This window comes from Ixodes scapularis, unplaced genomic scaffold, assembly GCF_016920785.2.
Source record: "Ixodes scapularis isolate PalLabHiFi unplaced genomic scaffold, ASM1692078v2 PGA_scaffold5__190_contigs__length_132052651, whole genome shotgun sequence".
In the NCBI taxonomy this organism is placed as follows: Eukaryota; Metazoa; Arthropoda; class Arachnida; order Ixodida; family Ixodidae; genus Ixodes; species Ixodes scapularis.
Window position 1 is genome coordinate 124,798,232 of NW_024609880.1, and position 20,251 is coordinate 124,818,482.

The following is a 20,251-nucleotide window of genomic DNA, read 5'->3' on the forward strand; positions in this document are numbered from 1 at the left end:
ATTTTGTATTTTCGTCACCGACGCATGTTTATCGGTGTTTTTCGGTTAAAACCGGAAAATACACACCCTAATCATAGCCCATTTCTGGAATGGTAATCCCTACCGTGGCAGTCCGTTTGGTGAGGTTAATTGAGGCGTCTGTATAAACATGAATCCAACCTTCATACACTTCGTCTATGCGCTCAAGAGCGATTGAGCGAGCAACAAACCCTGGGACATTCGCCTTGCGCTGTGAGATTGGGAGCGTCGCATGTATCTCCAGGGGGAGGACGCGTGGAATGTGGTGGTTGAGGAAGGATAAATTCGCTAGGAGCTCCAACCTCAAAGTCGAATCGTCTTGCTTGGCGCCCGAGGTGAGAGTTTGGCCGGGTAAAGAGACGTTTACGGATTGTGTCCGCAAGGGAGAGACTGCTCATACGAGCGATGTTGCGCAGCGCTCTCTTCTAGTCTCAAAGACAGCGGCCACTCTACCGCTGAAACAATTGTAGCCACGTTCTCTGCTGAAGGAGGCAGTCCCAAGCAGCTTCGTAGTGCGGACCGGTGAAAGGTATCGATGTCTCGAATTTGTGCCCTTGCAACAGCCAGTAGTGGTAGTGAATAGAGAAGCCTGGACATGATGAGCCCTTTGTACATTTGGAGTAGTGCACGTTGGGATGCACCCCAGGAGGAGTCTCTAAGCTGTCTAACGACACGTAGCAGTTCACGGCAACGTTGAAGTCTCTTGCGTACTTCCGGTCTCCATGTCACCCGATCGTCGATAATGACACCGAGATACGTGTGGATTTTCGCCCTTCTAACTGGCGTTCCAGCGAGTTTTAGTCGTAGGGCATTTTGGGGAGCTCGGCCTGTGGGTCGGTAGAGGAGGGAGGCAGTCTTTCCCGCAGATAGAGTAAGGCCTAGTTGCGCTATGGCCAGTGCAGTAGAGTCCAGTGCCACCTGGAGTCGATTACGGATCCCTATAGCGTTCCTTGAGGGCCCGACACACCACAACGCAACATCAACCGCGTAGATTGCCATGCCTATCCGAAGAACTCGATTCTTTGCTGGAAGTCATCGAGGGGGGACGCTCATGGCAAGATTGAAAAGAAGAGGGCTCAATACACTTTCTTGGGGTACCCCTTGAGCAATATGTCTAGATGTGCTAGTAGCACCTGGCAGTTTCACGCTCATGGACCGTCCAGAAAGAAAAGCCTCAATAGAAGATAAAAGTCTGTCACAAATCCCAAAATGCTTTAGTCGGTGGATGATGGTTGGATGTGGCAATGTATCAAATGCACGACTGATGTCGAGGAACACGCAGTGTACCATTTGCCCCGTAGCTTTGGCTTCTTCTAGGGTTGTGGCAAGGTCTCCTATTGCATCCGCAGTGCACCTCTTGGCTCTAAAGCCAGCAAGTTCGTGCGAGAAGGCACCCACTCTATCCAAAAGCCAGGTTATACGTTGAAGAACCATTCGCTGAAGAACTTTTCCCAAGCAACTTGTCAAGGAAACCGGCCTGTAGGATGAGGATTTTTCTATCGACTTCCCTTGTTTGAGTATGGGAATTACTATCGGTTCTTTCCATGCATCCGGAAATACTCCTGTCCTCCATATGTCGTTGAGCTTTTCAAGTATGCCTGGGTGGTGTATAGGATCTACGTTCCTGGGCGACTGGCAGGTTATGCCATCGGGGCCCGGGGCGCTTTTCTTTCGACAGTGATGGAGTGCTTGAGTGAGCTCCTTTAGGGTGAAGTCTGAGTAAGTTGCCAACGATGTCTTTTTGTCTTGAGGTTGACTAACCTGGCTTTGCGGTTTATTTGTCAATCTTTCTTGGTATTGATGTGGTGGAATCGAGGAGCGGGAAAATTCATCCGCTAATAGCTCTGCCACTTCCGTCATGGACACACCAGATTTGATTGCAAACCCTGCAATAGCGTGCCGTGGAACCTTTCGGACCGGAGAGGGTTCGAGCGATCTTCCAAGCGCGCTTGCCTCCACCTGGACCACCAAGCGATGCGCAGTCCTGGCTCCATGGCCACCGCTGAAGTGCCTTGGTGTGTCGCCTGAATTGAGTGTCAATTCGGTTGTAGCGAGTCCAGTTCCATGAGGCGTTGGTGTGAAGCGCCCTTCGTTGTGCCTGCCGTCGGGCTGCTCGTAGGTTAAGCCACTCAAGGTCAGGAGAGGGGCTTGTAACTGGAACTGTGACGGATCGCGTTGAAAGCCGCAGGCACTCCGCAATGCATGTAGTAAGGTCATCATAGTTGCTGCCTACAATGGCAGAAGAGAGGTACTGGCGGAATAGGTCCCAGTTAGTAACTTTGAAGACCTTAAGGTTCTTTGGAGGTGCTCTGGGGTGTGTTAACCTGGTGGGAACATGATCGCTCCCTCCAGTGTCCGGTTGGGCTGTCCACAAGGCGACAACTTGTGACGATACCCACGTTATGTCTATTGTGCTAGCGTTAGTTCCACGTCTACAAAATGTTAAGAGTTCGCAGTTTTAGGGCTGCCGCAGTGTCTTCGAGCTGTCGTCCCCTGGTGTCCGTTCGGGTACCGCCCCAGGATTCATTGTGTGCGTTGAAATCTCCACATATAATAAGCTGTCCTCGGCTACGTTTGTGAATTTCTTTTAGCACCTTTGCGTCCCATACGGCATGCGGGGAAATGTATGCAGAAATAACCGTTGTGACGTGCCGGCCAACTGCGATTATCACCCCGGCGTGTTCTGCAATTTCTGAAGACAAGTCCGAAAGATCAAGGGGGGCATGGTATACATCGTCACGGACCATTATTGCAACTCGCGATCTTCCATCGGTACTTAGGGTTGCACTGTGATGAAAGACATAGGGAGACAGACGGACCTCTCCTGGGATCACTTACGTTTCTTGTAGAGCCAGTAGATCTCTTCGTTCAGTTGCAAGAGTTTGGCGGAGAACGGCAAACGTGTGCGTAAACCATTTACATTCCACTGAAGGATAGAAGGAAACAATGGGCTACGTCTTTCTCTATGTGGAGTTTTCTGCTGTATTATTTGTGCACTGTTTCCGGGGTTACTTTTTTGTTGGCAGCGTTGGTCATTCGAAAGTCCTGCTAACATACCCCAAGAAGAGGAATCATAGTTTGCAGAATCGTCGTGACTGTGCGGGCCCATGATGCCTCGATGTTTCTCAATATAGCAAAGGCTATATTCGCAGCTGCTCTGATTATGGATGTCCATCCAGGGGCTTCGCCAGAAGATGCGCTTTTGTCCTCAGCGTCTCTCTCTTGCGTGGAAGAGCGCAGTCGTGTTTGTGCCGGTTGCTTGGGTGTTTGCTTCGGAGGTTCCGATGTAGCCGCTGCGTGCGCACCGTTCCCAGCACTTCCGTGGGCTGCTTCTGTATTAGGAGGCAAAGAATGGGTGCCTCCAGTTACAGACGCGTAGGTAACGGCTCTTGACTTCGAAAGTTGTTTTGCCTGTTTACTCAGTATCTCTGGCTGGGCATCCTCTTCGCCAGACCAAGATGCCTTCTGGCCCTCCAAGGCTGATCTGGCCGCACGAAATCCAATCGAATTGGTCTTGGAGTAAGTGAGTATCTTCCGCTCTTTGATCCACTTCGGGCAGGTATGTGATGTAGCCTCGTGATCTCCCTTGCAGTTGACACATCTCAGTGTCGGTGACTGACACATGGCATCGGTTGCTTCGTGGTGTTCGCCGCATCGTTTGCAAGCCATAGCGCGCGTGCAGGAGACCTTCTTGTGACCAAATCCGCCGCAGTTGTGGCATAGGAGCGGTTTCTACTTATAAGGCAACACAGGGTGACGAACATACTCCAGCAGAACATAGTTTGGCAGCTGACTGCCTTGAAATGAGAGTTTTACGACGCGTGACATTCCAAGACGTCTGATGTCGGCGATCTTGCTCTCTGAGCGGAGATTATGTTCCAGCTGTTCTTCTGTAGCGTCCATCTCAACGTCCCGGATGACGCCAACTGTCGTGGGCCCAGACAAAGCTAAGTAAGGTCGAACCGGTATACCAGATAAGTCCGTGGTTTTCAGAAGCGCCTGTGCCGCTTGTTCGTTCAGAACTTTGGCGGCGATCAGGTTGAGACGGTCGTTGTACCGGACCTGACAGGCAGATTCCTGGCATATGCCTTTCAGTGCTTCCGTAAGCTTCAGGCTACTGAGAGATGTTAATCTTGTTTCTTGATTAACTGGCACGAAGATTATGGTAAAATCATCAGTTTGTCGCTTTGATGGGCGTACCGTTTCCGTGCTTGACCACGAACACGTCCTTTTTGTCCTTTTTCTGGTGACGAGATTCCATTCCCCAGTGGAGGCTTCGCTGTCCATGTCAACAATCTCCGCGACGGAGGGCGTCGATGAAGACTGCGAACATGCAGGATCTTTGCAGTCCAGCGCTGGCTCCTGTTCTGAACTGCCTGCTGAACGTTGTCCAGCTGGTATGGTGCTGCTTATCTCTGATGTGGACATACCTTAAGCTCGGCGGCGTGCCGGGGCCTGCGGATGCCCTAAATGCTGATATCCACCCAGGATATCTGGTCCAAAGGACCAGTAAAAAACGTTTCCAACCCAAATTTCTGAAGAGGTAGAGATTTAGCGTCTCTATCTTGGCTAACTTTGTCGTCCTTCTCAGCACGATCGGACATTCCATCGCTCGGGACAAGAGTGTATTGGCGTCTCGCCGCAGCGGGGCGCCCTTTACATGCGTCTTGCAGAGCCGTTCTGGCGTCTTGTCTACCGCTCTACCTTTTCACTTCCGGCGGCTGCGTCTCGTGGTGATCTGCCAGGCTTTGTCAGTAAAGGAGGCTATGACTTTACCCAGGGTACCTCAATGTCCTTCTGTTTAGGGCGATGCCACCCTTTGTAGTACCACGGCCGGACTGGAAGCGCGCGCTCTCTCTTCTTACGGCCTTTGCGATCGCCCGGGAGTCAATGGCATTTTTTCTCCGTATGTAGTTCACTTGCTTGCCGCCAGGGGTGCCAACCACCTTACCCCACTTCATCCTACTCGGAGAGTCCCTTCGAGCTGCTTTGCGCTGGTGTTCAAGCTTCGTAGGTTGTTGTTTCGGCAACGGTTCCTCTGAATACTTCTGATTGACCACGCAAACACGGTCACGGACAGAAACAAAAAAATGAGCTGGATATGTGCACAAACCCTCGAGGAAGCACTTTAGGCTGTAATATGCACTGTGCGAAAATCGTACAGACTGCTATACCCTCGTCTAGAGCAGCTGACCGACTTCATGTGCGGCCTATGAAATGATGATGCAGACCCCGTCAATAGATAGATTCAGAGCCGTTTATACTGAGAGAGTTTGGCCGATGGGCGGAGCTTGTTGGCCGCTAGAACCAGCGGATTTCGCGATAACACAATATGGCGTTACTTCTTTGTCTTGTTCATTCCTGTGAAATCGCGTAGAGTTCCTATGAGTCAGATCCACAATATGGCGGACGGAAGTAGTCATCCCCCGGTTGTCAGACTACGCTGCTGTGGTTGTCAGACTGCCAAAATCTCCTTAAGAAGGCCAAACTCTCTCAGTATAAACGGCTCTGGATAGATTGAGCCTGCTTACATTTCACGAGAGTGTACGAATTATTTATCATTTAGAGTTCCTCTACGTAGAAGGGGTCCGTCTCCTCCTGTTCTTGAGTTGAAACAGAAGTCCTGGAGGTAAAGACGAGTATAGTCTTTCCGCAATTGCATTCGCTGTCTCTACTTACTACTTTTTACTCTGAATCTCTCGGAGATGTGCGTCAAATATTCACCGTTTTGGGCTCATCAGAAGCGCATTAGATGGTGGATGAAGGTCTAAACGTAAGGATCAGGTGTCAAAGGTTATAAAAATCTCGGCCGCAGGTTGCGACAGCGTTGAGATACACTGTCAGACGCGCTTTGTGTGGGGTAAGCACCGAGGTGTGGGGACAGCAAATATATGGATGTTAACAACAAACGGGTCAGAGCGCCCCCTATTAGCCCCGAGAAGTTCGCGTGGCGCCCCCTTATGGCGAACCGGGGTGACGTCACGGCGAGGAGAGAATTTTTCCCCGACTCGCCCCGCTCGCCCTGTGGAGGCTGTGACGACGCTAGCTGTCGGCCAGCTGGTTTCTATTTAATTTTTTTTAGGCGTATTTTCCGTAGGAAGTGTAAATTTTTATATGAGCCTTTATTTAGGAATGGCCTGTAGCTACAGGCGAAACTTCAACCAACATTTTAAGCATGCTTGACAGGGTAGGCAACGCATGAATCGCAGCTGGTATATGAAAATAAAGAAATATGGCCACAATTGCAGGAGCATCATTATATATTTACATATCGCACAACAAATGCTGCTGATGGTCTGAATGAATTGGCAGGTTATGTATACTATTTTTCTTTTGTATCTCTGTTTTTAAACAAGATCGCCGAAGCAGAAAAGCTGCATGCTCCTCGAGCAACATGCTAAATACAGTCTGGGCCGTGGGGAGAGAATCACAAGTAAGACAGCCCAAGTGCAGGAGCAAAGTAAAAAAAAAAAAAAAAAAAACATTTATTATATACGTTGCTCGCACTTGACCTTTGCTGGATTCGGATAGTATTTCAAAGGACTACACAAATGATATTTGTGGACTTGTTTATATCAACCCTCAAGTAATGTGTAACAAACGTAAGCGAAGGTGTCTAGCTCGTTATTAGTCCCTTAAGCCCTAAAGTTGAGATTTCCTAAAGTCCAGCTGTAGGGAGTTTGAAGGCTGAGGAAGCTTTTGGGGCCCTGTAGCAGTCTCTTTTATTGGAAATGACAATTCAGACTAAACCGTGTATTTTTAATACCCAAGGCTGGAATAAAGAATGTCAGAAAAAAGTATAAACATTCCAAATTACAGCACTATTGCTGTGCATATTTTGGGCAGTTCAATACATCTCATACAGGCACCTGGGGGCGATTCGGCCGTTTTTGCTGCTACCATACAAACTAATTTTCAGTAATTGTGCATCTTCTAAGAAATATGCCTGCATACGTGTATAAACTATATAATTAATTCACGAAGAAGCTACATTTATGTAAAACAGCCCTGTTCCACGAGCACTTGAAAGATCATCAGACGCAGGGCCTTTTAAAACATCTGCGAACCAGCGCATACAGAGTGGAAGCGCAGAGTCGGGGTCGCGAGCTAATTTGCCGACCACTCAAAGGCTCATGATATAAATGCCACTTCAAAAGCCTTGAAAGCGGGATGCAATATCGTCCTAAATCATGAACAGGCAAGGAACAGAATTCCAGCGTCTGAAACACTTGCGCCACCGCTTCACCGACCCCTCGCAAGATTGCCTTGTGTCGTGTGGACGGGCGGGAAGGTTCATCGGCGGAATTGCCTCCTCCGATAGCTTTCGGGATTTGTAACCCAACTTTAAAGGTAAAAGGGACGAGCAGGCTTATAAAATGTACGGAAGCACGTCAATATCGGCCTAACTCAACGTCTTGTACACCGGGTAAACAAAGTCCAGCTCCTCGAAGAGCTTGCGGCACACAACGCCAAACCAGGAAACCGGTGCTGGGAAGCGAGCCGATGCGAGATCGCGGAGCGGAGTCCTCCCCCTGACGTCACGGTACGCCTCACCCAATTAGGGCGCGGCGACCGCAGCGACGCTTGTGTTCGCTCTCGGGGCTAATAGTTCATTCTTCTCGCCATATTGGCGAGGAGGCCACTTATAAAATGTTCCGAACTGCACGTCACAGCTTCTGCGTACTTCTCGAAAATGCGTGTTTACATTATACTTACGCCACGTATAATAGACAAGGATGCCAGAATGACCTTGCTAACTCAGTCTCGCCTTGCCAGGTCAGTCTCGATCTAGCTCTCCAAGATTCTAGGCCGAAGACTTGAGATACCGAGGGTAATAAGTAAGGAACGCAGCGCGTCCTTGCCGATTCAATCACTCCCAACGTTACTAGAACAACTCCGCTGGGAAACTGCCATAGAGCCCGCTCTGACAAAGTGACGCCGATTCATACTCGAGAACCGAACTAATGGCTATCGCAACGCCGCCATTTTTCCCACAGCGGACAATCTGGGAACTGCACGGCTGCTTGTATTAGTTTGGGAGTATCGCATTCGACAGCGTCCGCTGTGACTGTTCTATTTTGGCTTTAATCGGCCATTTTTGCTGCGAGACTTATACGTTGGTGGGGTGTCAGAGATGCCTAATTCCGTCTTTCAAGTGGACGCACCGCGAATTACAACCGAAGTTAGGACGCGCTACTTGAATTCACCGGTAAGACATAATTGTAGAAAAACAATATTAACTGTGCCGCAAAATCTCGTAAACTAAAAATTGTACTAATCTCCGAAGATTATACTCTCTAAAGCTTGTACTAATCTCCAATAAAAGTTCCTACAAAAAAAAAAGCTTTTCCGTTTGTTTGTACGCAAAAAAAAAAGAAAAATTCTAAACGCTCATAATGACCGCAGTAACAAAAAAAAAAAAAAAATTAAGCTGCCATCTTGGCTTTAACGAAACTTCTTGTCCCGGTACTCTGACTCTATACTTCGTTTCACGTTATGTACGAGCGAAGTCAAAGCTAGAAGCGCGAGCCCAACGTTCTGAGCGTTCCTGCTTCGCACGTGCGCTCGTGCACTACAGGCGCTGTTACAAGCAGCATGCTCGCACTTGTAGCGTTGGTTTCGCTCGCATATAAGGTGAAACGAACTATAGTTCAGATTTAGTCGCGCGAGCGCTGGTGGCGCCATCTCGCAGTGCCATTTCGGTGTTGCTATGTAAATCAACTTTCATGTTTTGACTCGTCGCTAAACAGTGGCGCTGTTATCGTATTTAGTTTGGTAGCGGTGGACGCGAGCAATCCGCGTTTCAAGGGTGAGTTTTCCAACTGAGTGTTCTAGTAACATTGCTCACTCCTTACCGCACGTTTTTATCCATGACTATTGTTACTTTCGCGCGTTGATTTAATCATGTATCGCTATTCAGTTTCAAGATTTGTGACGACTTACCCTGACATCCTCAGCGAAGTTGAGCATATCCCAGGCGCTGAAGTTGTTCTTCTCAGGAATGACCGTTGGTCGCACGTTTTCCACCATCTCTCTAATGTCCAACTCCTGATCTAAAGTGTCTTTTTCCTGGTACTAAAAAATATTAATACATTGTGATGCTTGCTCAACACAACTAACTGACTGACTTTGAAACTACGGTATTCTCTACTATAAGTCGCACAAGCCTTTGTACGGTCAGCACGGCAAAACTGTACTGAGAAGCCTGCATATGTGTATTTAGAGCGGGATTTATTCCCAAGTAGAGTTTAATGTCCTCAGCATTAACAAAAAAAAAATATTGCTGGAGGATTTTAAAAACGCTGCGGGGTGATAATTTTTCTTAAAATTGCATTTGCGTTCGTTTTAATTAGCATTGTTAAAAAGGTCGCGTGTTTAGAAATTCCGCCTAATTCAATGAAGGTACAAAAGATATTGATGGCGTTTTTAGCGAGCAGTAGATTCTATCGATAATGATATGCAGTGTGACACGTGGAAAAAGAATAGACCGATCTCAAGGCCAGCCAGTTTCATAACTCCACCGCTGCCGCCATGCATCATGGGAAGTGCAGTCTTCCTGCGCGAGAGATAACCCCTCTGGAGGGATGGCGCGGGCAGGGCACGAGGCGGCACGAACTGTTTAATGAAATAGCGTCTGCCTCCTATGAACTACAGTTAAGGCTGGTTCAGACAGACCCGTTTCTTTACGTTACGTTACGTTAAGTTACGAAAGCTTATGTCTAAGTCACCGGGAAATACATGCTTCGTATCAAGCGTGGCTACCAATTCAAGGAGATAGCCTGGCACGCGATATTCGAGACACGAAAGTTTCGGTGACGATGAGCTAGGGTTACCGTGGCAACCAAGGACAGAAGGCTCGCCGCAACGTAACGTAAGCTCGGTTCAACTTTTTACACAGCACCGTTTTCCTACGTTACGTTTAAGTAACCGAAACATTCGTGTTTCGAATGTCGCGTGCCAGGTTTACATCCTCAAATTGGTAGCCACGCTGGATATGAAGCACAGATATCCCGGTGGTTTGTACAGAAGCTTACGTAACGTGAAGTAAGGAACCGGAACTGTGTGAACCAGGCTTCGGCGTCACTCATGCATGGAACGCTCACCGCTCATTCACACTGGAAGCGGATCCGCGTTCGCAAAGCGGTTGCGAACGCGGTTGTATAAAGATCCAGTACAATTGCACGCGCACTTGATGTCATCGAGCGCGCGTGCAATTCTACTGGATCTCTATACAACCGCGTTCGCAACCGCTTTGCGAACGCGGATCCGCTTCCAGTGTGAATGAGCGGTCAGTGAGATCGGTCTATTCCTAGTGTGTAAAGGACGTCTCTTCGAACCTCCTCTTTGGCGGCATTGCATCAGTTTGTCTGAAATGGCGCCGCGCATGCAATCTGATCGTGAAACGTCTCCGCGCCAACTAAAATCTGCGTTTCGCGATAACTTGACGAACTGTGGAGGCTACGGCCTCCGCACCACAATTAGAACGTCGGAGCGATCGCACGTGACACCACGTCAAGGTAGCGTGACGGGGCAACACTGGCTGGAAGACAAGGCCGTCGTGCTGACACTTTTGCGTCAGCAGCCAAGGCCAACGCTAGAGACAGATGGGAAACGAATGCTGCCTCATCACTTGCCCTTGAGTCAAGTTTGAGCCGACCGTTGAGCTTATCGTCGTGTCGAATCTGTGACCAGCGTTGATCTTCGCAGATGACGACATCTCTGTCAGAACTACGACTTTGTTATCTATGGAGTGGTGGACGAGGCCTCCATGGAGGAGCAGTGGCCTCGAACATAGAGTGTTGTCACGTCCCTTGCGCCGAAGCCATTATTATTATTTTTATTATATACAAAGTACCTACATCGCCCTGTGGACAGTGTTTTAGGGGGGGGGGGGGGGGGTTATACACTATGACAAGTAAAAAGAGGAATAAGTAACTATTATCAATTGACGTGCAATCTCTCCCGGAAGATCGTTCCACTCAATCGCGGTTTTAACGAAGAATGAATTGGTAAAACTCTCAGTTCTCTAACTAGGCACAGCAACCTTTTGAAAATGATCGCCACGGAAGGAGACGATCGGGTCGCTGGGGGCCGCAGCCTCCACTGTTCGCCAAATTATCGCCAAATGAAGTATGCTAGTATGCATTTCCTAGCACACTACACAGCCCCCGTTCCAGCGCAGTGGAGAATGGAGGAGATGAAGTGTTCGCGGTCTGCATGCTTACACCCTCCCCCCCCCCCCCCCCCCCCAACCATAACATAAACTCACACTCCGCATTGCACTGCATCATTTCATTGGTGAGGCACACTGATGTCCAACCACTTCGGAGAGCAACTCATCTGCTTCTTGCGGTGACGTCAGTACGTCACCGAGTTCTGATTGGCTGCGATTGAAAGGATAGTGGGTAAACCTGAAAGCGAGATGCCTTGAGGTCTACCAACTATCTTCTTCAATCAGCCAATAAGAGCTCGGTGTTCTCACATCATCGCAACCCCGTTGCAAGAAGCAGACGAATATGCGCTCCTCATAGCAGTGCTCCGTTAAAAACTCATCTCGAATGATTGAAATGTGTGAGGCTCTTCCCCTCTCCATCGCCATCATTTCGTAAAAACGTAAATAAGCGCATACAATAAAAAAATAAAAATAAAAAACTTTGTTTATGAAGCTACAAAAAAATTTCCAGCTTGCTGCTGGTAAGAACGGCGAAGGATGAGTCACAAAGCGAGGAGCGTAGACACGCCCTGTCCTGCGTTCCACTCATTTCCTTGTCCTCGTTTTTTTGCGTTTCTTCCCATCATGAGTGTTAACATAGTGACCCATTCCATGCGCGCTTTACGTTCTCAGTGACGGGTGCCACGCCTCAGGGACACAAATCATGAATAAACGCGCTATAAAGAAGTGCTTACAGGCTCTTGTGTTCCAAGCTGCTTGGAGGATACCAAGGATGAAAGGTAGTGTGTCGGGGCCTCCTGTATCCAGATAGCGGACCACCAGAAATTCGTGGCAAGGTTTCCGAGCCACTGAATAGAGGTAAAGGGAGCCGTCGTTAGCACCTACCTAAAGGCTCTGTTATACTCCGACGTAACGCGCGCGCAGGCGAACGCTGGCCGAAGTCGGCTACGTCACGTCAGTCACGCCGCGCGCGTCAAAAATTCGCCCTCTTTATACTCCGGCGGTCCTGGCGACTCCCGCGGCTGTGCGTCGGTGGGCCACCGGCGTGGCGCATGCGCAGAATCTGACTACGAGGGCACGTTTCCTGTGAGAGTGCGCCACTTCCGGTTCCTTTTCATTTCGAATAGCAGACGAGAATGCTCGCGCTTCTTGAGCGCCAAGTTCGAGCGATGGCGTGGACGTACCTTGCACGACGAAAACTCGCGCTTGCACTGTTGGTGCACCACCTGAGCCGCAAGCGTAGGCGGTCAATGTACATACGGTACATCTTTGACAAGCGCACGGTCTACGGTACTCAAGCTTCTTCGCGTCGTAGGCACACGGGTGAGGACGAGTTCCCTCGATGAGCTTCTCGACCGACCGAGTCCGATCCTTCAAACATGACGCCACACGGAGTGGTGCTCCTGTCGTCTGCTATTGCTCGTATTTGCCGCGCTTCCCGCGCGAGGGCTGCCGGGAGCCAGCGCGTGATGCATCCTGGTCCGGCGTCGCCGGCGCGGCCGGCGCGGAATACCGCATGCTCCATTTTGGCGTCGAAGCAGTCAGGCTGCGTCGAACGCCGCCGGTCGCGTCGGCTACGCCACGACGCCGGAGTATAGAGCGTCGGGTTTTCGCCGACGTGACGTCGCTGTGACGCGCTCGCGCGCGCGCACGCGTTACGTCGGAGTATAACAGAGCCTTAAGTGTCTGCTTTTCACAAAAAAAGAAAAAAAAAAAGAAGAAAAACTTGGAGGATGCTTAAGCTTCGCCTTTAAAAGGGGAATGTTATCGGGTTCCATTCGCATCGCCTTCTCATTCGCTTCTCATACTCTTCATGCCAGTGAGCAGGAAGTGTGGCCGAAAAATTTTTTAGAGCTATATTTACGTCGCAAAACGAATTTGTAGCTGGCGCCCGCGCTAGCCGCCGCGGGTCACGTGGTAAACCAGTGCGCCGTCCCGCGTCGCCACCGCCGCCTCAAAGTCACGCCGCCGCCGCACGCTGAGTGTGGTGCGCCGCCGTTTCAACGCGTTCCTCCCGCCGCCGCCGCGCAAGTTCGTCTGCTCCGCGGCGCCGCCGCCGTCATCTGACCGGCGCACAGGTCTATCACGTCTGTTTGCGCTTTTTCACGAGCTTTCTTTGGGCTCTAAAAGTTACTTATAAATTTTCGTTTTTTTGTCGCACTTGAAACAAAGATGAATGAGTAACTTTTAGAGACCATAGGAAGCTTCCGAAAGAGCGCAAGTACCACATGACAAATAGTGGCCAGTCACGTGACAAATAGCGACCACTTTTCCGTGGCGCCCGCGGGCGGCAACTAGAAATTCGTATAGCGCCGTAAAAATAGCTCTAACATTTTTTTAATTATTTTTCGTTGTAAATTCGTTTTATGACTTCCTTTTCCCAACCGGGCTGTTTAAAAAAAAAATATGTTTTTGATTTGCATCTGTCCTTTAGGACAAATGAATTACTTTATAATGTTTGATAATTTGAGACATGCGGCGACCTTTCATTCGCAATATATGTCATGTTCTAATCAATTTCATTCCATATGTGACGTCGCCTCTGACGTGAGTGTTTGGGTATTTGAAATTCCCGCTCGAGGTAATGTGGCTGTGACTTCATGACCTTATCGACCGATCAGGATTTTCCCCTCGCCACGCCACCGACGCCGGCTTTTCTGCGACACCCTCTCCTTAACACTATCGCGTTGACAAATAAATAAATAAATAAGTGGAGCGTCTACATCGGGCGCTTAAGAGTCTGCGCTATTAGCGGCGAGATTCTAGGCGAGATGTTTTGGTGGCGCCCTCGTGTGATTAGCTCTCGTGACGTCATTACCTTGCGATTAACATGTTCGGTGGTGTTTGTAATGAGAATGGTTGAGGCTTGAGATCATTGCGCTCTGAAACCAACCCTCCCAACACCGTGAAAATTAAAGTTCGTACATTACTCTTATTTCTGTCGATGTGAAATCCTTTGCTGACATCATATTCAGCATTCGGCCAATCGTGGAAGGCCAACGACAGCGACGCTTTCGTTCGCGCACGTTGCCAATAGCACTGAGCGTGGTAAAACGTCGTGCTCAATGCAGCAACGAAGGCTGTTTTTTAGAGAGGGGAGGGGGGGGAGGCACACAATGGATGCAAGGTAGTATGTGGGGGCCTTCTCACGCTCTTTCTGCCAGTGAGCAGGAAGTGCGGCGGACATGGCCTAGCCAGTAGGGCTCTAAACTTATTTTCAAACTCGAAAATTGCCAAGAGCACTCCAGGAAGGTAGAAGTTATAAGCGTCTGCATAAAACACGAATTAGAACTTTTATCGCAACTGACAGCTTACAAGAAAGCTGAAGAGCTTTTCGAAAAAAGAAAAATAGTTAATGGTTGATTTTGACGTTTGTGCCTGCTGAGTCCAGATATCACAACCATCTGACCCAAAATAATCACTGAACGCGGGAAAGCGAAGAAAACGGAAGAGATCGCCGCAGCGGAACGCCATTGGCGAGTCACCCGTGACGTGTCACTACGTCATAAGAGGACCATTTCAATTCTTGCTTCCTCCTGTGCTTGCGGAAGTAGCCGGGAACGAGGCTTCTTCTATTGTAAATTTGGTTCGGCCTTCTGATTTTTTTAAATATTTCTGTGGATCTGAAAGAGGAAGGTGTACAGAGGACCCTCGACGTGTCAAAGTACGCGTTCCAGCCGTCGGCAAAACACAAATATGACTTCCCCGGAGTAATAAGGCCTGACACGAGGAACCGCTTGCGCCAACGCGACATGGCCGCCTTCATACATTCAGGACAGGGCCGTACCCAGAAAAAATTTTCGGGGGGGGGGGGGGGGGGGGGGGGGTTTCGGGGACAACGGCGGCCATTTTGAAAATGTCTATTGTCTTATTTTTGCCTATGAATCATGTGCATCTGTGGCATATAATGGAGAGTTATAGCAAACCGGAGAACCGGTCCCGGTTTGGTACCCGGTAGCCGACCGGCGCCACTGCGCGTGCGCAGAGGTGGAGATTAAAATCGGCTGGCTGCAAGTGCACCGACCAGGGCCGTACCCAGAAAAAAATTTCGGGGGGGGGGGGGGGGGGGGTCAGAACCTCCTAACCCCCCCCCCCCCCCCCCCCCCCGTGGTTACGGCCCTGATTCAGGAACATACTGACTGTTACTTATTGTAACGTAGAACGTTGACACTAAACGGACTGCTATTGACCGCAGGCGCTAGGCCGGATTTGCGTGACCCTCCTCAAAACGGTCGTCAGAGGACGAGAATTCTAGGGAGCCTTCATGTGCGCTGAAGGCACTCTAGAGAATTCGGCACACATCGGCCTTCGTGCTTGCCAGCTGCTGGACACGTGAGCGTGCAGGCTGCATTGTTCACCAAGACTGAAGCGGCTTGAAGGGATAGTAGAATCGGCTTCGGGCACCGTGATAGCTTCCCCCGAGATCAGACGGTTGATGAGACAAGGTCGCCGTTCTGCCTCCGCCACGTCCTTGCGTACTACGCGAATAACTGCGCAGGAGGTCCATGCTTATGATAGCGGTACACTTTGCTGGGTTTAGTTTCTTTGCCACCAATCATTCCGCCATCACCGATATAGAAAAATCGGGAATTTGTGCCCGGCAGTTTTCAATTTGATGTAGAATTCGTGAAAGCTTCGTGGGCTTCTACATTCACATACTTCTAACAAGATTTCTCGACTTCATTAAACCATCACCAAGCATTATCATAATCCGATCGCATTTCTACGTCACAAAGAACCATTGCATGACACACGAACTTTATACGAAACACACAGCGTAATTTGTAAATAAAGAACTCAATCCCCAACAGAACGTGACTTGCATTCTATTTCCAAAAAGCGCTCCTGAAGAGAATGTGCGCCTATGGATGGAAAAGTTAACAAAATAAATCTTTACGTTTAAAAAATACGTGACCTCAAATAGTATCAACAACTGTAAAAAAAAGGTCCATGCTAAAACAAGTTGGTACGTGAAAGTCGCATAATGAATTGCATGGCCAGTTTTTACAACAAGCCCTCCTCTCTCAAGTGACTGGGTAGCGTAGTAGATTAAACAAAACAAAACAATCTTCGAAAGCGGAGTCGGTCAGCGAAGTATGGTCACTTCAACGATGTGATAAACCAAAACACAAACACTACTATGAGACGGTTAACACAAAATAGCTAGTGGAAGCCCGCTAGTTGGCTACATGATCGCCGCCTTTCCAGCACACTGCACACAACTAATAACGTAGTACCTTCTTTCTAGAACAGTCGACCTCAAAGTCGTACCTAGTTTAGTCTCCTCTTTGCGTGTGCCTTTTAATGCGCTGAATTGACTTCTTCCCTTCGAAGATGGTCGGCCGAGCGTCGGGTTCAGGCGAGCCTTCTTCAGACCCAAACCCATACGCATATTGTTTTCATACGCTCCGTCCAAAAAACGTCCCAAAAACAAACAAACAAAGAAAGAAACAAACAAACAAACAATAACCAATTTCTTTGAAATCTCAGTGTCGGAGTGAAAAGGACGGAAAGCGCGCGGGAAGAACAACTGCGAGGAGCGCTGTTCGTGCAAGCCGACGGCTACACATGAGTACAACATCGTGCAACAGCGCAAGTCAGTTGCTTCGGTGCCACGAGAATTCCGCAAACACGTGAAGAAACAAGAGCCGCGAGGCCCGGCGGGGTCCCCCAGCGGGGCCTCACGGCTCATGTGACGTCGGCTGACGGGCTTCCTCCTCTCTCCCCTCTCCCTCTGCTTCGGAGGGGCGTGACATCAGCTCTACTTTGAAGGCGCTTTTCTGGTTCCGCGTAAAATTACCAAATGAATAAGATATTCGTGATGGCCGAGGTCTAATGGCGAAAGCTCGCGCTGCAGAACCCGGAGATTTTGGGTTCAATCCCCACCCCTGCACGTTTCGATCTGGATGAGCATCGCACCGGCGTGCGGTAATGTACCACTACTGCGTGGTGCGCGTTAAAGACCCCAGGCTAGCGGTTTTACTACACTGGCTAAATTGCTCATCTACAGCGAGTAACTCGTCGCATCTTTGAAATGGCTGACCAACTACGCGCTGTCTAAATATCCCCACAACCCCAATTATAATTATTGAAGTCTAATGAACTAGTTTCATTAGACATGACATGTTTGTGGCATTACGCAATGCAAGCATGACGCTTTGCATTGCGTAATGCCACAGCGCAGACTTCATTTTTTTAGGTCTAAACGGATGTTGCGCCTCATCGTTCACTGAGCTGATTTCGTAGATCACAGAGATTGGCCCTCTGAGTGTTTTGCGGGTAAGTAGACACGCCGGTATTTCTTATAGTGTAGGCTCGGCTTTTTTTTTTTTCATATGTAAAACCAATTTAGCTTCCCTTTAAGCAACGCAGGGAATGGCGAGTCTTCAAGCATCTTATCATCGCTCCAGGGCCAATCAGATTGCTGCATTAAGCGATATAAGGACGCTCAAGAAGGAATCGCGAAGCAAGGAACGTTAAGATATTAAAGCCGCGCCTTGTATTTCTTAGGCCTTCACTAACTGTCATATTGTATCTCACGGGGAAGATGTACTCGAGATATACCTGTGCGTACCTGATGAATGACTTCGTGAGCAAGCATTGTTCCACCTTCGTGCACATCCTTCATTAAATCGCCGTTTCTCGCGAGAATGGCGCCCCAATTCTCCATCCCAGCAAACGGAAAGTACCACGTTGTAACAATGTCTGAAACATTAAACGAAGGACAATTGCGTTTTATAAACGTGACTATAAAGTAACTAGAACCTATTATGGTATAGGCAAACCGTCCGGTAATTGTGGTCTGAGTAAAACGTTAAAACTGAAAGAGTAAGAACTTGACTTACCGAGCTTCGGCAGTGTGTAATTTATGCCAAAGTAGCGCTCGAAATATTCAAGGTATATTTTCGTCAGATAAAGCGCTTTGGAAACAATGTTGTCTTCCAAGCCTATCCCGTACACGGTTACCTGCGTAAAATGAAGAACATTATCAAAGGGAAATACGTGTTTGCCGAGAGTTCTTGCCACCAAAGGCGGTACAGATTCACACATTAAGAAAGCTCGTGCGTCTGCTTCCCGCAAAGCACTTTTTTTTTTTTAATTTAAAATTTCACGGAAACAGGGTATTATGAAGAAGGTGACGTTATACACTTGGAGAACTACAAAACTATTTATTTAAATCGCTCTGCTAGACGTGGTGGCGGTGTGTGTATCCAAGCGAAAGATGGTATCGAGTGCGAACTCATAGAACAGTTTTCTTTGATTAATGAGGACTATGAGATATCGACTTTAAAACATAACGACTTCTTGTTTTCAGATTTTTTTACCGCCCACCAGGCGGTAATATTGCTCAGTTTACTACATTTATTGAGTCCCTATTTTGTTTCGTAGGAGACAACGGCCTAAGAATATTTTGGGGGGGGGGGGGGGGGGGGGAGATTTCAACATTGATATGTTAAGTGAATCAAAACCAAAAAAAAAAAAAAAAAGAGAGAGCTTAGTATAATGATTGAGTGTTTTGGATTTGCTAATACTATCATTTTCGTTACTCGTGCGACTTAAAACTCTAGCACAACTCTTCCTTACAAATATTGATGCCTCACTGTTAAAAAGTGGTGTTGTGGGCTGTTCAATCAGTGATCATCTACCCATATACATTTTTGTACATCGGAATTAGCCCAAGGTAAGCATAAATGATGTTCCTTCATTTACATTTCAAGACATGTCATTTACCGCCTTAGAAAGATGTAAGTATCAAATTGAACGTGCGAACTGGATGGGGTATTGTTTGCGGACTCTGTTGATGAAGCATATGATTGCTTTATCATACTATTCACTATCATTTACAAGAAAAATTTTAAATATAAGAAACATCGGGCCCCAAAAGGCTCTCGCAAACCCTGGGTGACGGCCGAAATTCTAAAAAAACAACAACAACAAGAGAAATAGACTTTTTAAGCAATTTGTTCGTACAAAAAATCTAGAGATACTACAACTTTTTTTAAGAAATGCCGTAATGAGGTAAGGGTCATTCATTCCATGTGAAACGTCCCAGAGGTTCCGCTCGACCACCTTCGATTTCTAAAAAAAAATTAATGGCCTTTTGCTGCAATGTCCGTAGTTATGCCCTAAAATATTTTTGCCGAAAATCGTTTTTTTTTTTTTTGATGACGTGAGAGCGGTTTTATCTTTTAAAAACAGCGTGAAATTAGGCATCACACAATAATTGATGAAAAAGCAACTTTTTAATGAAACACCCAACAATATTTTTTTCTTAAATTTGCAAGGCTTTCGACTCACAATGTGGTTGGGCTTGTGAAGATTTCTTTAATTTCAACATTAAAAAAAAAAATTTTTTGAAAATTTTAGCATTTTTGTTATTTTATTAAAAATATATAATTGTTCCAGAGATTTAATAGAACTTTTTATCTCCTGCCCTGCAGGTATGTAATTTATAAAAAAAAATGTTTAATACCGCTTAATTAAATACCTTGCAGTAAACAAAACTCCTGAAGTTGCAAAAAAGTGCGTTTTGACGAATAAACAGCCGCTTATTTCACCCTGAGGTGGTTCAAGTAAAAATACAACAAAATTGTGGGATTGGAAGAACAATCCGTAGTCTTTTGATTCTGAAACTTTAATCAAAGTAATTTTTGTTTAAAGCGAGAAAACCATTTTTAGAGTTGAGCTCTCGCACCATAACCCGGCATCGCTTCTTAACGCCTCTTCGCCGCACAGCACGCCCCCTGCGACGATAGCTGACACGATTAGGTGCAAAGAAAGGACGGAGTTTTTGCCGCTTCCACAAACCCAGAAGTATAAAGATAGTTGTTGACAGGGGTTACTCGTCACCACCCTGGCTAAGCACAACAAGAAAGAAGTGTCCATCGTGTTCGCGCTAACTGTGGCGCCCAGTGTACACTGTAACCTGAAGTCCGTTCACTACAACTGGTACCCCAAAAAAAAAAAAAAAAAAAAAGGCTCGAAGTAAAATTGCCAAAATTTTGACAAGTTCGTTAAACTAATTCTTCGACAGTAATTTGATACTTTTATTATTATTAT